Raw genomic sequence first — 23,643 nt, 5'->3', positions numbered from 1 at the left:
TAGGTGTGATGGTGTGCACTTGTAATCCCAGCTACTCAGGAGGCTGAGGAAGGAGAATTGCTTGAACCTAGTAGATGGAGGTTGCAATGAGCCAAGATGATTGCACCACTGCACTGCAGCCTTGGTGACAGAGAAAGACTCTATCTCAAAAAAAAAAAAAAAAATGCTTAATGAGGTTCCTTCAAGATGGAACTAGCAGCCCCTAGGGAATCTTTTAAGCTGAACTGGCTCTTCATTCTGCATTTTACACATATCATCCATTCAATCTCATTAACAACATGTGAGGTTCACAGGGCAAGACAGAGATGAACCACATTTCACAGATGAGGAAACTGTCATAAGCCCAGGAGTGCGTAACAAGTTCATGACAGCCGTGTCCCAACTCCTGTCCCAATGCTCTTCCCAGAATTCCAGTGCCAGCTGGGTGCAGTGGCTCATGCCTTTAATCCCAGCACTTTGGGAGGCCGAGGCAAGAGGATCACTTGAGCCCAAGAGTTTGAGACCAGCCTGGGTCAACACAGTGAGACCCTGTCTCTTTTTAATAAATAAATAAATAAATAACAAAACTTCAATCCCCCTTACTTCCTTCCTTGGTTCTCCTTCTCCAATACAGATTCCACGCAAATCCTTCTCCAAAGTACAGAAAACATCAGGCCTTTTTGCTTGATTTTCCTTTGTTTTTTGTTTTTCCAGATTTCTGTACAATTTACATTCTCTACATGCCTGAATTTCTCAGAGAGGGCAAATCTGCACATAACTCACAGAAATAAAGGTGATATAAAACTCATATAAGAACCTAACAATGGGACCTGTATGCAAGTTACACCCTGCCAGCCAGCTACCTCTGCTGGACTGAAATTATATCTCTCAGCTTTAAAATCAGTAGATGATAGGGAAGAAAGTACTAGAAACTATTGTTTATTTTTCATCTAGTCTATTGGAGCTGTTTTCAACTCATTTAAAAAACTTTTTAATTTGAAAAAGTCTTAATCATGAGCTTTAAACTGATCAACAACAAAACTCACAATTAGGCTCTTTAGATAAATCAGGAAGTGCCTTTAAGGACCCATCTACTTAGATCACTCTGGGACTTTCAACAAGAAATAGTTACCACTCGGAATTTCCTCATCTCCTTTCACATCCACCGACAATCTTGCTTCCTGCAGCACCTGGGTTCATCAATACCCCATAACATGAGCACCATGAGCATCCAGTCCAAAAGGGAAACAAAAAGAAAGTAAGAGAAGATAAGCATTGCTATCAGGACTCTGGAATTCAGTCTGGCCCTTAGTGGCCTTCTCTATAATCACCGAGGGAAGCAGAACACCTGTCTAGGAAATTACCATGATCAGTAGAGGTGGGTTTGGTTTTCCTGCGTTTTACTTCTTTAAGAATTTGCACTTTGGTTTAGGGAAAATCCCTCAAAAAGACATGAGTTCTTCTTCCGGCAACAAAGACTGCCTACCAGGGTGGGAAAACTGTTTGGTTTCAAATTCCTGTTGCAAACAGGAAGGCTAGGAAGCTGAGTTTCACAGTCTTCCTGAGCCCGAAGTCCTGAGTTTCAGTCGCACCTTTTATGCTACACATTTCTGAGAAAGGAATCTCAATATGTTCATCAGGAAAAAGAGCAAGTTTAAGCACCGTGTGCTGAGTGTTTGCCTAACAGATGCTTGATTCCACCAAGTCACTCTCTCAGAGCCACCTTCCTAGGTACCCTAGAAAAGACTGTGAAGGAAATGTGTGCCAGTTGGTGCAGCCAAATAATGAGAGCTCGAAACAGTGCCTGGAGGTGTATCATTTCAAAACAGACCTCTGCCATGTTGAACTTCAATTGTGATTCCCTGTGAGCAGTTTAGAATACGGAAATCCCAACATCTCTCTACCTTTGCAGGTGCACCTGTGTACAGGTCATGTGTGAGAGGTTAACTACAAAATGTCCAGTTGCTCAGTAAGACAGAGACAGTGAATGTCTGGGAGAATGTTTAAAATAGTAGAATCTGGACCACCCCAAAAGATGCTAGTTCTGCCTAAATAAACAAGAGGAGCTAGAAATATCACATTGCACATTGACAGGCAAGGCTCCACCTATCTTTTCCCTCACTGCAAATAAGTAACAGATACCCAGACCTAGGTCTGACAGAGGAACTGTTAGCCTTGCATCTTAATATTGAGCAGACTCAAACAATCAAAAGAATTTCAAATTTGTTAATCCTTTGGGAAACCACCAACCTATTTGCCATGCAGCTAACAGAAAATAAAGCATTCATGGTAAAAAAGATTTCTCGTACAAATTATGGAGAAAATTCCATTTGTGATCCAAACCAAAATATGTTGCCTGGCCAATTTTAAATAATTACATCTTGATCTTGACCTCAGCAGGAAGCCCAGGGGCAGAGAGCCTGTTCTCTGTGCATTGGTCAGGAAAAGAACCACCTTCAGAACCATTATTACCAAAGGAATTTAGAGAAATGTTCCTCTAAGGGGAAAGATAATAAAACAGAAAGCTCTGGTTTGGTTTCTTAAAAGGCCATTAAGTGGAACTAAAAGGCTCCTCTAAGATACCTGTCAGAAGCTCTGCAAAAGAGACCTTCCTGAGTTTCACATCTCCTTCTAATTCGTTTCAGTGAAAAGAATGCAAAACATTGCAGAGTAGCCCATGACATGCATTATGTTAAATAAAAGTACACCTGAGTTGATTACATTTTAGCTGACTGACACATACCTTTGAAAGCTGCACAAGCAGGCCTCCTTGGCCTTGCCAAGACAGAAGGGATTTGTGGTGCTGTGATCCGCTAGTGCCTTAGAATACCGCCATCTCGTCTTCTGTCTCTGGGAGCTCTAGGGCTCCAATCCAAGCTTGCCGCAGTTTGAATACTGCATTGTTTACCCATAGAGATCTTTCTGCCACCAAATTCCTATTTCCTAATTTCTGTCACAGTAAATAGTTTGATGTTTTTTTTAAAGAAGTCACAAACATGAGATACTTTTAATTGTTCAAGAACCTGCTGCATATTAAGATGCAAGCTTTTCTGTTTCTCTATCAGACATTAGACAAGGATGGATCATACTTAGGCCTCATTACTAGCAACTCTTAGGATAATTCTAAAAAAAACAATCAGTGGAAATAAAGACATCACCCAAAAAATGAGTCCATTGTCAGTAACATATCTTGTCAGACAACAGGCTACAATGGCATTGCATAGAGCTAAGCCCAATTGATTAAATATGGATATATAAGTTGATTGAATCAATTCTTTAAGAAATTAAAGGTTTTCTATTCATTTGAAACCATTTCTATAAAAAATTGAAAGTTAGATCCAAGGTCAGTAACCAGTCCTTTCTTACAAACTTGATCTATATAAAAGAATAGATTTGACATAAGTCATTCTATTTATATCTTTTCTAGGAATATCACCCACCAAAACCATAACAACCACTGGAAGCTGCATTTTCTAATTATGTTAACTGAGTCCCTGCTATATGGAGAGAAATAATAAAGCCAGGAATTTCAGGTCGGCAGATATCAGAACCAAATGACTCAGGAAGCATATGACCACAAAGAACAGTACAGTGAGGTCAATCAAGTCAGACAAAACTTCAGATTCCTAAAAGGTTCATTTTTTCTCATTATTAACCATGAGGAGTTAATTAAGCTTATGGTCCAGACAAGTCAAGTCCTGCTGGATTTAGTTCTCAGCTCTGTCACCAGCTCTTCAAATCGCTACTGTCCCAGATTCCTCAGAAAATCTGAGGCTTGATAAGTTGCTCCCATCCTTCCTGATAGCAGGATTAGTAAACATGTCCATGGAAACTTTATGGCAATTAACAGAAAGGGAAAATACAGCATTTTATCACCATAAGCCTTTATCGGGGAGAAGGTAAGGACTAGACAGCCCTGGCAACACGGAATCTGGGAGGAGAGTGGAGAGGAGCAGGGAGGTTCCTCTTTGGAGCCAAGCCCATGACAGCAGCCAACTAGCCGTATCATGGCTGTGGCTTTGACTTCCAGCTCCACCTTGAAACCCTGACAGCATGATAACCAAATGAGTGTATCCAAACATTCCAGTCACATAAAAGGATCAATACTGGAATGCTCAGAGCTGGGAGGCAGCTACCACGAAAGCTAATCCAGATATGCTGCCCCAATGTGTTCTACAACGGCCTGACTACCCAGCAAAGCATTCAAAGGAGGTTAAACTAAAATACAGCAAGATATGGATGAGAGCAGGGATAAAGACTTACACTGGCTGGAGACAATCCGTCGCCAAGCAAATAAAGCCACCTAAAGCAACAACAGAGGCAAACAAAAATTAAATCTCATCACCATGATGGTAAGTAGCAGTTCACTGCTGAGGGTTCACTACTATTCAGGTCACGCTAACAGAACTCAACTGTGCCAGAATCAATCCAGTAGGGATTCACTCAAAACCTGACAAAGCCACTTCTAAGAAAGCCAGATGCTTCATAGACAGTCGTTAGATGGTATATCTACAGGTCAAGGGCCATGGAGAATTTGAATTGTCAAAATGTCAAAGTCAAATGACAGAGTACAAGGGCAGCAGGGAAGTGCCTGGTCAGAAAAAGGAGTCATCTCTTATTCATGAGGCTATCACTCACTTGTGGAGGAGAAACTTAAAACCTTTTGCACCTTTTAAAAGTCATTGATAAGAATACATGAACCACCTCATGGAAAACATGGAATTAAATAAGAGCAACAACATCCTTTTTTATTTGAGAGAGAGAGAAAAAAAAAAAACACATTAAACTGGAGGGGAGGGAAATTCAAAGCTGAGATGGGAATTAGGAACTAGCTATTGTCAGGTAAAGGCTCCATGGTCATAAATAATTAAAACTCATGCAGCCAGTGGCTCCTTACCAATGTGAGGTCTCAGAAAATTAAGATGGGGGGTGGGGAGAATGCCCGAAAGAGCAGCTGCTGGTCCACTAGTTCTCAAACTCTGATGCACATTTGAATCCCCTGGAGTTTTATAAAAGTAGAGATTCCCAGGCTAGGGAACTCTGTGGGTAGGACCCAGCCATTTGTACTTTTTAAAGTACAGCTGATCCAGGGTGTTGAAACCATTAAATCTGGCTGAGAGGAGCTATGCACTCATAACCATTTCCAGTTTTCCAGGAGAAACAGATGCGGCAAATTTAAAAGATTTTTTTTTAATGAGAATTTCTATCACTCAGGGAACACCTAAGCAGCACAGTCCCAGACTCCAGCGGCTCCAAAGCTCCATCTGTAGCTCCCTCTCCACTGGAGCACATCTAGAAAAGCCCAGAGAAGGCTCTTGATCTCACCTCACTGCACTTACTGAACTGAACCCAAACTTCCCGTTAGAGATGTAGTGATGGGCTCACACACTGAACTTAGTGTTGATCTGGGCTCCAGTCCTTACCCTGCCATTTCCTATATAAGCTTAGACAAGTTCCCTAACTCATCTGAGCCTCAATTGTCTCAGATCTCTCTCAGAAGGTTGTTTTGAGATTTAAGAGAGAATACATGTATCATCTAGCACAGCGGCACACAGGGCAGGGGACTAGTAAATGTTTATTTGCTCATTTGTTTAAGGGGCTATGCTACTGCCAGAGACTAGATTTGAACTGTCAGCCTCAAAAATCCCCTTGCCTTGTGATAGCTTTTCAAATCCTCTGCACACCAATGCGTGCCTAACCCTGAGGCTGACCTTTGATGTCCCAGAAGGGTCCCAATCAGAAGGTCCGGATTCATGAATAGAATACACAAGCTAATCTGGTAGGATGTGATACAATGATTTTTGATGTCAAAGATCTTTCATGGTGCCTTGCACATTGCAGATGAATAATAAATGAATGTTTGCAGGCTGGATTATTCAAAGACGACTTGGAGATAACCTGTGAATTTCATTTTAGGGTGATTCTCTTTTGCCTTCACATGCAATAAAAGTGACTGAAAAATGTGATCTTAGACAAGTTGGAGCATTTTCCTCCATCTGTTTAGTTTCTATGTCTTTAAAACTAATTAATGGTTACTAATAGAACATAGAAGCAAACAGCAGAGTGCAGTTTAATAGTCCTGCCTCAGTGCTAGAGGAAAACTGCTCACGGCTAACTCTATCTCATAAAGCTCCAATTTTAGGGGGGAGAAGGTGGCATCCTTCTGCTTCTAGACAAGTGAGAGGAAATTGAGGATGAAAGATGGATAACATGCACTCCCTCAAGATGATAGGCTCAGAACAGATTTGACAGTGCAGAGAACAGCTCTGGCCTTCTGCTCTGCTGGCCAAACTGGCACAAGTACTGAAAAGATGAAGCAGGAAAAAGGAACTGAAACATTCTAGGCAACTCATAAATTCCTAGGTCTATCAGGGAGTCTAACAACCCATTAGGCAACTGGAAAAACAGGCAATTATCTGCACAGCTCTGCTTCATTTTCTCATGTCAATATCCAGCCTTACACAAAGATGCTCGGCAGATGACTGAGTTCCTCTTTCACAATTTTGAACAATCATTCACTCAGACGGGCATGAGGACACAGTCGCAGGTCAGTGAGGGTGGGTGGAACACCAGCTGGGGAAACTGAGTGCAGGGAGGCAAGCCTGGCTGAGTAGGTCCAGGAAAGCCCACAGTGCTCAGCACAAAGGAAGAGAGAGCATCAGGAACTACAGGGACTCATCCTCTTCCTGGAAAAGGGCTGAAAACCAATTACCGCGAATTTTGTGTTCAAAGCTTCTTTTGTGACCACAATGGGCTAGATGGTCTCTGAGAAGACCTTGGAGGTTTATTTTACTAACAGAAACACTTGTATTTGTTTAAGTGGTAAAGCATGAAACCTCTGTGATGAAACAGCTGCTGTTCTATTGACTGAACCCAAAATTCTCACCAGGGAGGTAGCAATGGCATTCCACACTGGACTTGGAGTTGACCTGGACCCCGCCTGTCATTTCCTAACAGTGTTAACTTTGGACAAGTGTCCTAACTCATCTAAGCCTTGTTTCCTTAAATCTACCTAAGTGGCTTGTTGAGGTCTGAATGTAAGAATACGTGTGAATCACCTTGTATAGTGACAGCACAGAGCAAGGGCCTCGTGAATGTTCATTTGCTCATTCATTTAAGGGTCTAGGGTACTACCAGAGATGCTATCAGAGATGGAAAATGGGAAAAACTCCACTTCCCAGCCCTACTTTCCCCAGAATTCACCACCCAGATGTTAGTAAGTGTAGTGCAAAAATAGCATTCCATGGTCAAGTACGTAGAGGAAAAGCTGGAGTCAACAACACTATACTAGTCTGTTCACTTGCCCAACTTGCAGAGCATAAATAAGCTAATGTGTGCTATGAGCTTCAGAGAAGACTTAGGGTGAGGGAAATAACACCTGCAGCATTCCTAAAGCATAATTCTCAGGAAACACTCATCAGGAATAAAGGTTAGTAATACATGGGAGTAAGTGGCTTACCCAGTGACCCTATGGGATCTGACATTTCCAGATGGCATTTACCTAGGTGGCAGAGGAGACATTCTGGATCCAGAAACGATGATTACGCTATCAGGAAAGTAGAATACCACCCAAAGGAACGCCACAGCAGCGCAGCCCAGCTCCTCTTACTAGGGGCCAGCACAATATCCATTCAGTGCCTTTTACTTCAGGAGAACGTATCTCTAACTTTAAAAAGCATTGTGTCAACAAAAAGTCAGATTTTCTTACTTAAAAAATCACTTTTTGTGTGAATGGATCAATTTTTCAAAGTGTGAAAACCTGTGCCATGACAGATGACTCTAACACAGATGAGAAGAAAGGATTGGGGATTATTTCTAAATTTTTCATATAAAATATCTTTGTTGATAGTTTTATGCTGGACTACCTCAAATACACACAATTTGCATTTACGTAAAATGCCAATAGGCCTTCCTCGTAGCCAGTCAAATCATGAGCGCTCTTTCAAAACTATTTATTCTCTCATCTGCCTCTTCATTTCCCTTCCACAGTCACCAACCCTTGCCACACTTACCAGGACTGTCACAAAACCTCCCAGGCTCCATGCTTACAATATTTCCCCTTCCAACTCTTTCTGCATCCTGCCAATTTAACCTCCTAAATTAATCATTATATTCCTCATTCAAAGACTCAGATGTTCCCCCTTTGTATATGGAATAGCCAAACACAACCTGGCAAATGGCATTTGAAGGCTCTCTCTCCACCGCAGGAGTCCAGCCCCTAGACTCTTACACTAACATTCTCAAGCCCCTGGCCCACCTTGCCCCTTCCCAATCCCCCACCCCTGTGCACTCCAGTCTCCCTGCCAAGAATGTCCACCTGCTCTTGCCAACTCTAAATCCGTAAGAACTCCCAATACTCAGGTCCACAGAATCATTCCACATGACTCCAGTTCAGTCCTCCCTTCATCTACCTTCTATAGCAGGTTCTGTGCATTTCATTTAGCCCTTTGTCTTTTATTAACTTCTGTTACTATTTATTGTTTCCACTGATATTTCAATGTTCATGTTTATTTGACTTTCCCCACAAGTAAACTGCAAGTTTCTTGGAAACAGAAAGCACATCATACACTTTTTCTATCTTAGAAATGGAAAATGCATCTTACACTTTATTCTACAGGAAGAATAATGCAAAGGTTCCAAAGGTTCTTCTGGGATGAGCAGGTATCATACACTTTTGCCAACAAGAATAACAAGGAGAGGAGGAAGAGGGCAAATGGATGGGCTAGTTAGTGAACTGAAGTAGGGAAATTCACCGCCCCCCAAAGGAAAGCACTCATGCCAACGTCCAAAGAGCTGGGGGCCCTCCCTCATAATTACCACAAGGAAAGCAGCTTGGCCTCCTTCTAGTTCCAGGTTCATTGCTGGCAGAGAAGGAAGCAGAAAAATAAATAAATTGGGGCAGATGTAACTATACCAGATAAGACAGTAAGATGATGAAATCTTACAGCCATAAACTGCTCAGGTTAACAACTTCTGACTTTAAATTTTCTTTCCTTTCCCTGAGGTTATGACTGAGGAAAGCTTAGGTTTTTGCATTCAATACTTTTCTGGCAAAAGGGGATACAAAACAAGGGGCTGTGTACAATGTGTGTGTTTAGATACATACACGTTATCTATGCATATATATCAAAAACAACATGAAAAACACGTCAAAAAAATCACTACCACATCTTTCAAATTTGCAACCCCTCAGAAGTACAGAGTACAGCAAACATATCAGCATGATAAAGCCACTAGAAATCATCATGGCCTTCACCTTTTTTGTGGAAGAATCACTGTTCTTCCTTACTATCTGGAAGATCAAAATAGGGATCTGAGCCTCCTGAGTTACTGTCTCTATCATTTATTTAAATCTGCTCCCTGCTAAATAAAACAACCATTCTACATCTGATATCATAAATAATATTCAATGCACTAATTTTCAAGTTTCCTCCTCAGAATGCAAAGCAAAACTTATGAAAAATCAAAGGTTCTTGTGGGATGAACAGGTAGCAGACTAGACTGCAAGTCAAACAATAATCTCTCACCTGCACACCTAACTGACAACCTGTTTTGGGGCACTCTGATGAATCAGAAGGAAATCTCATTACTTACATTTTAAAGCCTAAAAAGCAAAGAATACAAGTTCTCATTCCAGCCATAATAGACAAGCATATTTTAAAAACTGGATAAAATTTAGAAATAAACATCGCTTTGAAGGCATCTAGGAGTTACCAAGACAACCAGAACCTGAAAGTCCAAACTCCCAAAGTAAGGACACACAGAAGCCACTCAACACACTCTCCCCACCACCACCACTGAGGCATTTACTGATGTGTAAATTTCACAGGCAGAAAGAAGGGAAGCAAAACAGAAAACAGCTTCTAGAGGGATGATAAACTAAGCAGAGCTGTCCCCACTGATGAAGATATAGTAATTGGAGTTCAGGGCCTACCAAAATGGAGAGACCTGGGTATCCAATATGGGCTTTCACCTAGGTAAGGAAGGGCTACACCTAGGTAAGGAAGATTGAACTGAGATTATAAAAATTTTAACCGCCTATCAGAAGCTCAAGAAGAACACTCCTCGGTGGAAGAATATACCATCAAGAGTCTCCATCATTTTTTATTTATAGTGCCCAACATTCAATTAAAAATTACCAGGCATACCAAGACATAGAACCAACAGGAAAAAAGCAGACAATAGAAACAGACTCACAAGTAATCTAGATATTGCATTATCAGGCATAGACTTTAAAATAATTAACATGTTTAAGAAATAGATGACAAGATAATTTCACCAAAGAGCCAAAATATATATATTCATATATATGAATCAGATAGAAATTCTAGAACTGAAAAAATACAATGTAACAGAAGAAATTAAGAATGCTATCGATGGGTTACAGCAAAAAGACTGAGCTGAAGAGAGAATTGGTGATATAGAAGATGACAGTTCAATAGAAAATGCCCAGGGTAGAACATGAAAAGGAAAAAGACAGGAAAATACAAAGCAAATCAAAACAGAATATTTGAATCTATGAAAGGGAACTCATATGTATTGAGTACATGATGCAGGCTAGACACAGTTGTTTTAAAGTAACTAAGCTTCATTTCATCAGATAGAATTTATTAATACATTTTCCAAAATTGAGGAAAAAACATTCATAGCTAATATTTAAGAGAGTTTTTATTTTTCAAACATTTTTATAATATTAAGAGTTTAGAGATCACTTAACCATGTACAAGGTATGAAGCCTAGCAAAAGAACATGATGTTGTCTGCAACTGGAAAAAAAAACTAAGTTTATATGCTGTTATCACACACTCTCTGGACACTCTACAAGCCTCAATGAAGTTCTAGAAAGCTATTGGGAGGAATAAATGAGCTAAGGTACATAAAATATCTAGCAAGAACACACAGACAAAATGAGTGACAGGTCCTTTTCCTCCTCCCCCCAGGCCTCACTTATGTAAAACAACATACACTGAGTGTCTACAGTGGGCTATTTACTCAACTTAGGTCACCTGTGAATCAAGCCAATGAAATATACCCCTATTTCAGACCCCATATGAAAAATAAGTGCTGTATCCTTGGACCAACAATAGTAAAGTAGTTAAAAGAATATGTTGGCTGGGCACCGTGGCTCACATTTGTAATCCCAGCACTCTGGGAGGCCAAGGGCGGGGCATGTCACCTGAGGTCAGGAGTTCAAGACCAGACTGGCCAACATGGCAAAACCCTGTCTCTACTAAAAATACAAAAATTAGCTGAGCATGGTGGCACACACCTGTAATCCCAGCTAATCAGAAGGCTGAGGCAGGAGAATCACTTGAACCTGGGAGGTTGCAGTGAGCAGAGATCACACCATTGCACTCCAGCCTGGGCAACAGAGTGAGACTCCTACTCAAAAAAAGAAAAAAGAAAATGTTGAATTTTGCCTCATTGGTTTAAAGAACAGTGATGACACTGTCAGAAATATTGAAGAAGTACTGGTTTAGTGAAGAAGGTGAAGAGTTCCCAGAATATTTTGGGTTTTAGATGCTGGCATGTCTACTAGTTGGAGACATGCCTCAATAATTAGAAACCTGAACCTAGAGCTCAGAAAAGAGGCAGAAGTTGAGATCTAGTAAATAAAGAAAGCCAAGGAATGGCTGAGGCCACCATGGGAAAATGTACAGCAGGAAAGAAGGGTCAGTACACTAAATATATCCAGTGCAACTGGAAGAAGTCAACAGGTTCCCACAGCCAGAGTGAGCATCGGAACATAACATGGGTCTCTTGGGGCTTTCTTTATCCCATGAGTCGTAAGCATGTCCTACTAACTAGATCAAGGCTCTCTATCAAAGGATTTCATAGAAGCCTACATTTTTCCTTTGTGGCCCTTACCTTAATTGTATTTAGGTAAGTTTTCAGTGAATAATGGGTTCATTGCCTTTTCTCCTAGATTTTATGATCCTTGAGGGCAGGGGATGTCTTTTTTGTGTCCACAACCACATACCCACTACCTAAGCAGCACAGTATCTTGCAGGTAGTAAGCACCTTTCAATAATCTGATGAATAAAACAATAAGTAAAATCAACTCAGTGGTTATGAGCCTAGTATGCACATAAAAGTTTGAAAAGTACTGGCTCAGTGTAGGCACTTTTGACAAGTAGGCCAAGAAAGCCTTCCCCTGAATGAGTGGAGGGAAATGGAAGAAATGATTCGACTCAGCAGCCTGGTTTCCACCAGGTTCAAAATTATTTGAGAACCAATTAGGATTGTATAATAACTATCTGACTGCCTGCCCCTAAATCAGAGGTTCTCACTTTGGCTGCATTTTAGAGTCACCTGGAGAGCTTTAGAAAATACTGATGCCTAGTTTCCATCTCCCTCCACAGAGATTCTGATTTAATGAGTCTGGAGCCTGTCTGAGCCACAGGGATTTGCAAAGCACCTCAGGTGATTATAACAAGCACCCAAGGTTGAGAACCACCTCTCCAGATGATCAGCTCCTGCAATCACCAAGGCCTTCCCAAATCAAGTTTCTGTTACTACTGAAGAAAAGATTTTTTGTCTCACACACTAGGATTAATTGATTGATCCTATAGAGGAGGAGTATTCTCCCTTGCTCCAGTGCTTCCAGATCTCATCCATGACTTACTTACTAGCTGCCTGGCCCTGAATCTCCAGTCTTCTTTGCCTGGACTTCCCATCTCTGCTATCAGGCTACCCACACTTTCCTCACTCAGCTTAGACATTCTAAGCCTTAGACCTTGTTTGGACCTTTCCTTAGAAGAATTCACATATGACTCACCCTTTCCCAGTATGGTTTCAGCTCTCGATTTGAGAAAAGGCAGCAGACTCTCGCCTCCTTACAAGGGTTCATCCTAAAATACCAAACGTTTGCCCTGCTCTGTTGTTTAGACAAACTTCTATTGAACTAGAACCCTGTTCATTTTCCCAGGACTGGCTTCCCTTCTTTCTCTTCTCACTCACCCCAAAAACTACATCATGAAGAACAAAAGCTCCTGTGTCAAAAGAATTATATTTCAATTTATAATGGTCAATTTCTCACACATCTGAACAAACTTTAAAACCATGCAGTTCATTCTCTTTATAGCAATGGCTTGGGGAGAACGACCTAACCACAGTGTTCCTTCCAGAAGAAGGGCTCGAAACCTAGGTCAATTGTTCCCCTGTGGGCTTCAGGGACTTGTGATGCCTTCCCCTTAGCTGTTATGCAAAATATGGTGAACATATCTATACTTTTCTATCCAGAAACCCATAATTTTCAGGAGATTTTCAAGAGTCTTGAGACACATGAAATGATGCTCAACATCACTAATCAACTGGAAAAATGCAAATCAAAACCACAATGAGGTACCACTTCACCCCATTAGGATAGCTACTATGACAACAATGACAGAAAACTGCACGTGTTGGGGAGGGTGTGGAGAAATTGTGCATTGCTGATGGGAATGTAAAATGGTGCAGCCACTGTGGAAAACAGTATGGTACTTCCTCAAAAAATTAAACACAGAATTACCATAGGACCCAGCAACTCCACTTCTTGGTATATGCCCAAAAGAATTGGGAATAAGAACTGGAAAAGTTCCTGTGTACAGGAATGTTCACAGCCTCATAATTCAGAAAAACCAATAAGTGAAAACAACACAAATATCTACTGACAAATAAAGTTTGAAATGCAGTATACATATACCATGCAGTATAATTCAGCCTTAAACAGGATTGCCTTCAAACAGAGTTAGGCATCTCCCTCAGTTTCCCAGGGTCCCTTGGACAGAGCTTCTGCATATTATGTTGTAATTACTTATTTGTCTGTACTAGAAAATGAGCCCTGGAATACAGAGTCTGTACCTATGCGCTACGGGTCCCTAGCACATGGCTTAATCAATAATTATTAAATGAGTAATTGAATAAAAGAATAAACAAACAGATTATTTTTAAATTATATAAAAAACTATACATTAATAAAAAAATACAAAAAACACAATAGCAAAATGGAAACTAGACACAAACAGGCACGTAATAGGAGAGGAAACAAATATGGCCAATATAAAAAGAAAAGCTAGCCAGTTACAGTGGCTCACACCTGTAATCTCAGCACTTTAGGAGAATGAGGTGGGGGATCACTTGAAATCAGGAGTTGAAGACCAGCCTGGGCAACAAAGAGAGACCTTGAAGCAAGAAGGGGAGGGAAGTGGAGGGAGGTGGGGTGGAGGGGAGTGAAGTGGAGAGTGGTGGGGTGGAGGGGAGTGGAAGGGAAGGAAGTGAAGTGGAGGGAAGGGGAGAGGGAGGGAAGAAGAAAGGAAGAAGGGAAGGAGGGAATGAGGAAGAGAAAAAGTTAGCCATGCATGGGAGTGCATGCCTGTAGTCCTAGCTAACTTGGGAGGCTGAGGCAGGAGAATCCTTTAGCCTGGGAGTTCCAGACTGTAATGAGCTATGATTGGGCCACTGTACTCCAACCTGCGAGATTGCAAGACCCTGTCGAAAGAAAGAAAAGAAAGGAAGGAAAGAAAGAAAGAAAGAAGGAAGGAAGGAAGGAAGGAAGGAAGGAAGGAAGGAAGGAAGGAAGGAAAAAGAAAAGAAAAGAAGGAAGAACTAATCACAATCCGTAGTGAGTAGGAAAATGTAAGTCAAGTCCACAATGAGATATCACCTTAAATGATTCAATAAGCAAAAATATTGAAGTCTGACAATACTAAGTGTTGGAGAGATGTTGAACCACAGGATCTTTTACATGCTGCTGGCAGGCATATAAATTAGTGCAACCTTTGAGGAAATGTTGTGATATTACCTCCTAGAATATTTTCACTCCAGCAGTACCATTCCATTCTTAGATATATGCCACAAGAAATTATTGTTGAAGTACAACAGGAGACATGTACAAAAATATTCATAACATCACATTCACACAGTAAAATCCTAGGAACAATCATGATGCCCACAAACAGGACAGCAAATGAATAAACTGTGGTCCATTAACACAACAGAATATTATTCAGCACTCAAAACAAATGAACTAAAACAATATGCAGCAATGTGACTGAAATGTAACAATATATTGTACAGGCAGCCCTTCATATCCCTGGGTTCCATATCTATCAATTCAACCAACCTCCAATCAAAGATATTCTAGAAAGCAACACTATCACAATAAAAAATATATAAATAAAAAATATAGTATAACAACTATTTATATAGCATTTCCATTGTATTATGTTTTATAAGTAAACTATAGATGATTTAAAGGATACAGGAGAATATGCATAGATTATATGGAGATACAATCTACTTTATGTAAGGAATATAAGCATTCTTGGATTTTATATCTTCAAAAGTCCTGAAACGAATCCCCTGCGGACACTGAAGGACAACCGTAATACTAAGTGAAAAAAGGTAAGTTCCAAAAGATTACATAGAGTGGGATACAGCCATTTTATAAACTGAAAAACAACTAAATATTTTTAATGATTTACACGAAAACACATAGATGCAAGAAGACTAAATAGAAAGAAAAGCAAAGGAATGATGAACTCTGAAACCAGGATGATGGTCCCCAGGTAGGAGGAAGCAGAAAGATGGGATTGTGGAGGGCACAAATAGTTAGATGTCACTTTACTGTTAAGCTCCCAGCTTTTGTATTTGGCAGTAGGTTTCTAGATGCTCATTACATTATTATAAACAAATAAGTAAAAGGGAGGCCTTGCATATTCCAATGATGCAAGTGTGTCATGAACTAAGGATTATGATCAATTTAATTCTGTAGCTAGAGGGATTTTAGGGAAAAATATATAAAGAGGAAACATGACTTCTCCAGGTAGATTGTTTCAAAAGTACAGTTCTCTCTATAAAAGAAATTCTGCTTGCAACGTTTTTAGAATGATGATTAAAGAGATTTTTAGAAAGCTATCATCCATATACAGGCAAACCATATACTACAATAGCACCATGAAAGAGAAATGAACATAAGATCATATAGATTACGTTTTTTAAAATATGGAAGAGGGTACTATTCACATTAGAAAGAGTCCAATTCTACATTTTCTAAATGGTACTATGGTTTATTTAAACCCGAATTCCATGTATAAAACTTTAATTTGCCCAAAATATCCAGGGCATTCGATTTAAAAATATTTTTATGGGACAGTCAAATGTAACATGAAAAAGAAAGGGCCCCCAAACTAATAAGGAAGGGAAACTCTGAAGGCTGAAAAAAATTATTTTAGTTTCTTCTTTCCAGCAGTTCTTCTCTGAGCTCCTCATATGCTAATGTGCACTGTGATCTCCAAGAAGGGAGCTGCAGTGTTTCCCAAAGGTACTTGACCACAGAACTCTTTTTTCACTGAGCGTCTTGAGAACCAAATACGCATAGAAAATTCTGTTTTATTTTTTTAAAAATCAAAAACAACAAAGTAAGTTTACAAGAACAATGAAGGGAAGCCTATCAAATTAAACATAAAACAAAAGACAGCAAATTATTTTGCCAGGAAATCTTCTTTCATGGCTCTTTGCTGTCTCCATGATTACTTGGTCCTCAGCCATCACTGACAAGGCTTATGCACGAGGAAGGCGTTCATTTACAGGAAACTCCTACCGGGTACATTTTTGGAAGTAGCATCCCATCTGTTTGAAAACTTTGAAAAATATTTATTTGCTCAATTCCCCACAAGATGATTTCAACAAAAAAACTGGAAAGCATTTTACAACTGTTTACAATTCACAAAATAATAACGGACAGAGTTTTTCTTTCTTGAAGACATTGGTTGCTATTCTAATGTGTCTTTGAGGTGGTCAAGAGCATCCATTAAACATTTATTTAGAATGCCTGAGACAGCGGGTAGGATTTTCCAAGAAAAATCAGACTCTGCACTTTTAGCCATTATATTTCTGTATCACTAACAGCAAATATATATGTGTGTGTGTCATAAACAGTAAATTCCACTAGGTTTAGGGAATGAGGCAGGTGTACAAAGTGGGATTACAAGCTACTCAGTAAGATAGGAAATGTGAATTTTTAAAATTATTACAAGACAATGATTGATAGACACAAGAAATATGGTAGGAAATTATGGAATAGAAAAATTCTTGAAGCCAGAAGCTGCTGAGGATGAACTCTTGAAAAAAGTAAGTCATCTACAGACATTTACAGAACTCCACCCCAAATCCACAGAATATACATTCTTCTCAGCACCACATCACACCTACTCTAAAATTGACCACATAATTGAAAGTAAATCACTCCTCAGCAAATGCAAAAGAACAGAAATCATAATAAACAGTCTCTCAGACCACAGTGCAATCAAATTAGAACTCAAAATTCAGAAACTAACTCAGAACCACACAGCTTCATGGAAACTGAACAACTGGCTCTTGAATGTTGACTAGATAATGAAATGAAGGCAGAAATAAAGATCTTCTTCGAAACCAACAAGAACAAAGACACAACGTACCAGAATCACTGGGACACATTTAAAGCAATGTCTAGAGGAAAATATATAGTAATAAATGCCCACATGAGAAGCAAGGAAAGATCTAAAATCGACACCCTATCGTCAAAATTGAAAGAGCTAGAGGAGCAAGATTAAAAAAACTCAAAACCTAGCAGAAGACAAGAAATAACTAAGATCAGAGCAGAACTGAAGGAGACAGAGACACAAAAAACCCTTCAAAAAAAATCAATAAATCCAGGGCTGGTTTTTTGAAAAGATCAACAAAATAGACAGACCACTAGCCACACTGATAAAAAAGAAAAGAGAGAATAATCAAATAGAGGCAATAAAAAACGATAAAGTGGATATCACCACAGATTCCACAGAAATACAAACCATCATCAGAGATAATCAAAAACAACTCTATGCACATAAACTAGTAAACTTGGAAGAAATGGATAATTTCCTGGACACTTGCCTCCTCCCAAACCTAAACCAGGAAGAAGTTGAAACCCTGAATAGACCAATAACAAGGGCAGAAGTTGAGGCAGCAATTAAGAGCCTACCACCAAAAAAAGCCCAGGTCCAGATGGGTTCACAGCCAAATTCTATGAGACATACAAAGAGGAGCTGGTACCATTCCTTCTGAAACTATTCCAAACAATCCAAAAAAAGAGAATTCTTCCCAAATCATTTTATGAAGCCAACATCATCCTGATACCAAACCCGGCAGAGACTCAGCAAGAAAAGAAAACTTCAGGCCAATATCCTTGATGAACATAGATGCAAAAATCTTCAATAAAATATTGGCAAGCCGATTGCAACAGCACATCAAAAAGCTTCTTAATCCACCATGATTAAGAAGGCTTCATTCTGGGGATGCAAGGCTGGTTCAACATATGCAAGGCTGGTTCAACATATGCAAGGCTGGTTCAACATATGCAGGTCTATAAATGTAATTCACCACATAAACAGAACCAAAGACAAAAACCACATGATTATCTCAATTAATGCAGAGAAGGCCTTTGACAAAATTCAACAGCCCTTTATGCTAAAAACTCTCAATAAATTAGGTATTGATGGAACGTATCTCAAAATAATAAAAGCAATTTATGACAAACTGACAGCCGATATCATACTGAATAGGCAAAAACTGGAAGCATTCCCTTTGAAATCTGGCACTAGACAAGGATGCCCTGTCTCACCACTCCTATCCAATACAGTATTAGAAGTTCTAGCCAGAGCAATCAGGCAAGAAAAAGAAATAAAGAGTATTCAGTTAGGAAAGGAGGAAGTCAAATTGTCTCTATTTGCAGCCGACATGATTGTACATTTAGACCCCATTGTCTCAGCCCAAAATCTCCTGAAACTGATAAGCAACTTCAGCAAAGTCTCAGGATATAAAATCAATGTGCAAAAATCACAAGCATTCCTATGCACCAATAACAGACTTAAAGAGAGCCAAATCAAGAATGAACTACCATTCACAATTGCTACAAAGAGAATAAAATACCTAGGAATACAACTAACAAGGAACATAAAGGACCTCTTCAAGTAGAACTACAAACCACTGCTCAACAAAATAAGAGAGGACACAAACAGATGGAGAAACATTCCATGCTCATGGTTAGGAAGAATCAATATTGTGAAAATGGCCATACTGTCCTAAGTAATTTACAGATTCAATGCTATCCCCATCAAGCTACCAATGACCTTCTTCACAGAACTGGAAAAAGCCACTTTAAACTTCATATGGAACCAAAAGGGAGCTCACATAGCCAAGTCAATTCTAAGCAAAAAGAACACAGCGGGAGGCATCATGCTACCTGACTTCAGACTATACTACAAGGCTACAGTACTCAAAACAGCATGGTACTGGTACCAAAACAGAAATATAGACCAATGGAACAGAACAGAGGCCTCAGAGGCAACACCACACATCTACAACCATCTGATCATTGACAAACCTGACAAAAACAAGCAATAGGGAAAGGATTCCCTGTTTAATAAATGGTGTTGGGAAAACTGGCTAGACATGTGCAGAAAGCAGGAACTGGACTCCTTCCTGACACCTTACACTAAAATTAACTCCAGATGGATTAAAGACTTAAACATAAGACCTAACATCATAAAAACCCGAAAAGAAAATCTAGGCCAAACCATTCAGGACATAGGAGTAGGCAAGGACTTCATGACGAAAACACCAAAAGCATTGATAGAAAACAAAAGCCAAAATAGACAAATGGGACCTAATCAAACTCAACAGCATCTGCACAGAAAAAGAAACAGTCATTAGAGTGAATCGGCAACCAACACAATGATTAAAAATTTTTGCAATCTATCCCCATCAAGCTACCATTGACTTTCTTCACAGAACTGGAAAAAACCACCATGAACTTCATATGGAACCAAAAGAGAGCCCGCATAGCCAAGTCAATTCTAAGCAAAAAGAACAAAGCGGGGGGCATCACACTACCCAATTTCAAACTATACTACAAGGCTACAGTAATCAAAACAGCATGGTACTGGTACCAAAACAGAGATATAGACCAATGGAACAAAACAGAGGCACCGGAGGCAACACACCATACATACAACTATACAATCTTTGATAAACCTGACAAAAACAAGCAATGGGGAAAGGATTCCATGTTTAACAAAAGGTGTTGGGAAAACTGGCTAGCCATGTGCAGAAAGCAGAAACTGGACCCCTTCCTGACACCTTACACTAAAATTAACTCCAGATGGATTAAAGACTTAAACATAAGACCTGGCACCATAAAAACCCTAGAAGAAAATCTAGGCAAAACTATCCAGGACATAGGAGTAGGCAAGGACTTCATGAACAAAACACCAAAAGCATTGGCAACAAAAGACAAAATAGACAAATGGGACCTAATGAAACTCCACAGCTTCTGCACGGCAAAAGAAACAGTCACTAGAGTGGATCGGCAACCAACAGAATGGGAAAAAATTTTTGCAGTTTACCCATCTGACAAAGGGCTGATATCCAGAATTTACAAAGAACTCAAACAGATTTACAGGAAAAAAACAAACAAGCCCATTCAAAAGTGGGCAAAGGATATGAACAGATACTTTACGAAAGAAGACATATATGAGGCCAACAATCATATGAAAAAATGCTCATCGTCACTGATCATCAGAGAGATGCAAATCAAAACCACATTGAGATACCATCTCACGCCAGTTAGAATGGCGATCATTAAAAAATCTGGAGACAACAGATGCTGGAGAGGATTTGGAGAAAAAGGAACACTTTTACACTGTTGGTGGGAGTGTAAATTAGTTCAACCATTGTGGAAGACGGTGTGGCGATTCCTCAAGGCCTTAGAATTAGAAATTCCATTTGACCCAGCAATCCCATTACTGGGTATATATCCAAAAGACTATAAATCCTTCCACTATAAGGACACATGTACACGAATGTTCATTGCAGCACTGTTTACAATAGCAAAGACCTGGAATCAACCCAAATGCCCATTGATAATAGACTGGATTGGAAAAATGTGGCACATATACACCATGGAATATTATACAGCAATCAGAAATGATGAGTTTGTGTCGTTTGTAGGGACATGGATGAATCTGGAGAACATCATCCTCAGCAAACTGACACAAGAACAGAAAATGAAACACCGCATATTCTCACTCATAGGTGGGTGATGAAAAATGAGAACACATGGACACAGAAAGGGGAGTACTAAACACTGGGGTCTATTGGGGGGAAAAGGGGAGGGCCAGTGGGAGGGGGAGGTGGGGAGGGATAGCCTGGGGAGAAAAGCCAAATGTGGGTGAAGGGGAGAAGAAAAGAAAGCACACTGCCATGTGTGTACCTACACAACTGTCTTGCATGCTCTGCTCATGTACCCCAAAACCTATAATCCAATAAAAAATTTAAAAAAAAAAAAAAAGAGAAAGTGGAGGAGGAAGAGAAGACAATTTACACAGTCATTACTATGTCCTAGGAACTAGGCTATGACTAATTAATGAGTTGTTTATATATATTAGCATTTTTTAAAAACTCACACAATAAATATTATAATAATATCTAATATTTATTAAATACCTTTGAGTGCCAAACAAATATTAAAAATGTTGACTCATCTAACTTTGACAATAAATCCTATGAAAGAGGAAAAAAAAAAAAAAATTTTTTGCAATCTACCCATCAGACAAAGGGCTGATATCCAGAATCTACAAAGAACTAAAACAGATTTACAAGAAAAAAACAAGCCCATTCTAAAGTGGGCAAAGGATATGAACAGACACTTTACAAAAGAAGACATACATGAGACTAATAAACATATGAAAAAATGCTCATCATCACTGGTCATTAGAGAAATGCAAATCAAAATTACATTGAGATACAGTCTCATGCCCATTAGAATGGCGATCATTAAAAATCTGGAGACAACAGATGCTGGAGAGGATGTGGAGAAATAGGAACACGTTTACACTGTTGGTGGGAGTGTAAATTAGTTCAATTGTGGAAGACAATGTGGCGATTCCTCAAGGGCCTAGAAATAGAAATTCCATTTGACCTAGCAATCCCATTACTGGGTATATATCCAAAGGATTATAAATCGTTCTACTATAAAGACACATGCACACAAATGTTCACTGCAGCACTGTTTACAATAGCAAAGACCTGGAACCAACCCAAATGCCCATCGATGATAGACTGGACAGGGAAAATGTGGCACATCTACACCATGGAATACTATGCAGCCATAAAGAAGGATGAGTTCATGTCCTTTGTAGGGACATGGATGAACCTGGAAACCATCATTCTCAGCAAACTCACACAAGAGCAGAAAATCAAACACCACATGTTCTCACTCATAGGTGGGTGTTGAACAATGAGAACACATGGACACAGGGAGAGGAGCATCACAGGCTGGAGTCTGTTGGGGGGAAATAGGGGAGGGACAGCATGGGGTGGGGAGTTGGGGAGAGATAGCATGGGGAGAAATGCCAGATATAGGTGATGGGGAGGAAGGCAGCAAATCACACTGCCATGTGTGTACCTATGCAACAATCTTCCTTGTTCTTCACATGTACCCCAAAACCTAAAATGCAATTAAAAAAAAAGAAAAGAAAAGAAAAGAAAAAGTAAGTCATCCTAGGCTATGCGCCAAGGGAGAGATGATGGCAGTTTAACCAGAAGGGAAGAAATAAAGGTGCTTCAGTTAGCTAGAAGGGCATGACAAACACACAGGCAGAAGGAACACAGATGTCACCAGCCAACCAATCTGAGTCAAAGAATCTGGGCATGAATACTGGCCAACACCCTCCCCCAGGAGCCATATTAGCAGTGTGTTTACAAGTTTAGAAGGTGGCAGAAGGTATGATTCCAGACCAGGAGCTTTTGCAGGGGCATCCTGGCATGGCAGCCAGCTCCTTGATGGCAGAAGTGGCAGCACCTTGAGTAATCTGGTTCTGGAGTGTGGTTTTGGAGTCTGATTTGGTTTGGCTCTATGGCCCCACGCAAATCTCACGTTGAATTGTAATCTCCACATGTTGTACAGGGGGTCTGGTGAAAGGTAATTGAATCATGGGGGCACACTTCCCCTTTGCTGCCTTCCTGACAGTGAATTAGTTCTCACAAGATCTGGTTGTTTTTAAATTCTGTAGCATTTATCCCTTTGCTCTTTTCCTCCCATCCTGCCATGCGAGGAAGGTTCTTGTGTCCCCTTTGCCTTCTGCCAGGATTGCAAATTTTCCATAGAGCTATGTGTCAGTTCAACCTCTTTTCTTCATAAATTACTCAGTCTCTGGTAGTTCTTTAAGCAGTATGAATATGGACTAATACAGAGTCATTCCCAAGAGATCAGCTCAGGATCTGCATTTTCAACCCCACCAGTGAGTCTGTGAGCTGTCTAAACCACTGATTAAATCCTTGTGTGTTTAAATGAGCTATTGTGGATTATAATGTCTGCAACTAAAACCTTATCTGATACAAATGTAACTTGTGGCACCATAGATAGTAAGAGGATATGGCAATTTGAGAGGCCAAGGTGGGAGGATCACTTAAGATCAGGGTTTGAGACCAGCCTCGGCAACGTCCTAGGACCACATCTCCACACACACAAAAAAAAATTAGAAAAATTAGCTGGGCATGTTGTCATGCACATGTAGCCTCAACTATTCAAGAGGCTAAGGTGGGAGGATCACTTGAGCCCAAGAAGTTGAGACTGCAGTGAGCTGGGATCATATTGCTGCACTCC

At 40.0% G+C, this 23,643-nt stretch overlaps 1 protein-coding gene across 14 annotated transcripts in view; it reads right to left on the bottom strand.

The window, feature by feature from the left end:
• Positions 1-23,643, bottom strand: part of FRMD3 (FERM domain containing 3) — a 398,735-nt gene that overhangs the window by 236,464 nt on the left and 138,628 nt on the right. For 6 of the 14 annotated variants that reach the window (XM_078367702.1, XM_078367708.1, XM_035303838.3 and 3 more), the window contains exon 1: positions 2,723-2,840. The exons of the other annotated variants lie outside the window; for them this stretch is intronic. The gene's annotated coding sequence lies outside the window, so the exon portion shown is untranslated. Of the gene's footprint in view, positions 1-2,722; positions 2,841-23,643 lie in introns of those variants that run through there. 14 annotated transcript variants of the gene reach the window in all.

The sequence above is a fragment of the Callithrix jacchus genome, chromosome 1 (genome assembly GCF_049354715.1).
Source record: "Callithrix jacchus isolate 240 chromosome 1, calJac240_pri, whole genome shotgun sequence".
Lineage (NCBI taxonomy): Eukaryota > Metazoa > Chordata > Mammalia > Primates > Cebidae > Callithrix > Callithrix jacchus.
This window is presented reverse-complemented; position numbering and strand designations above follow the sequence as displayed.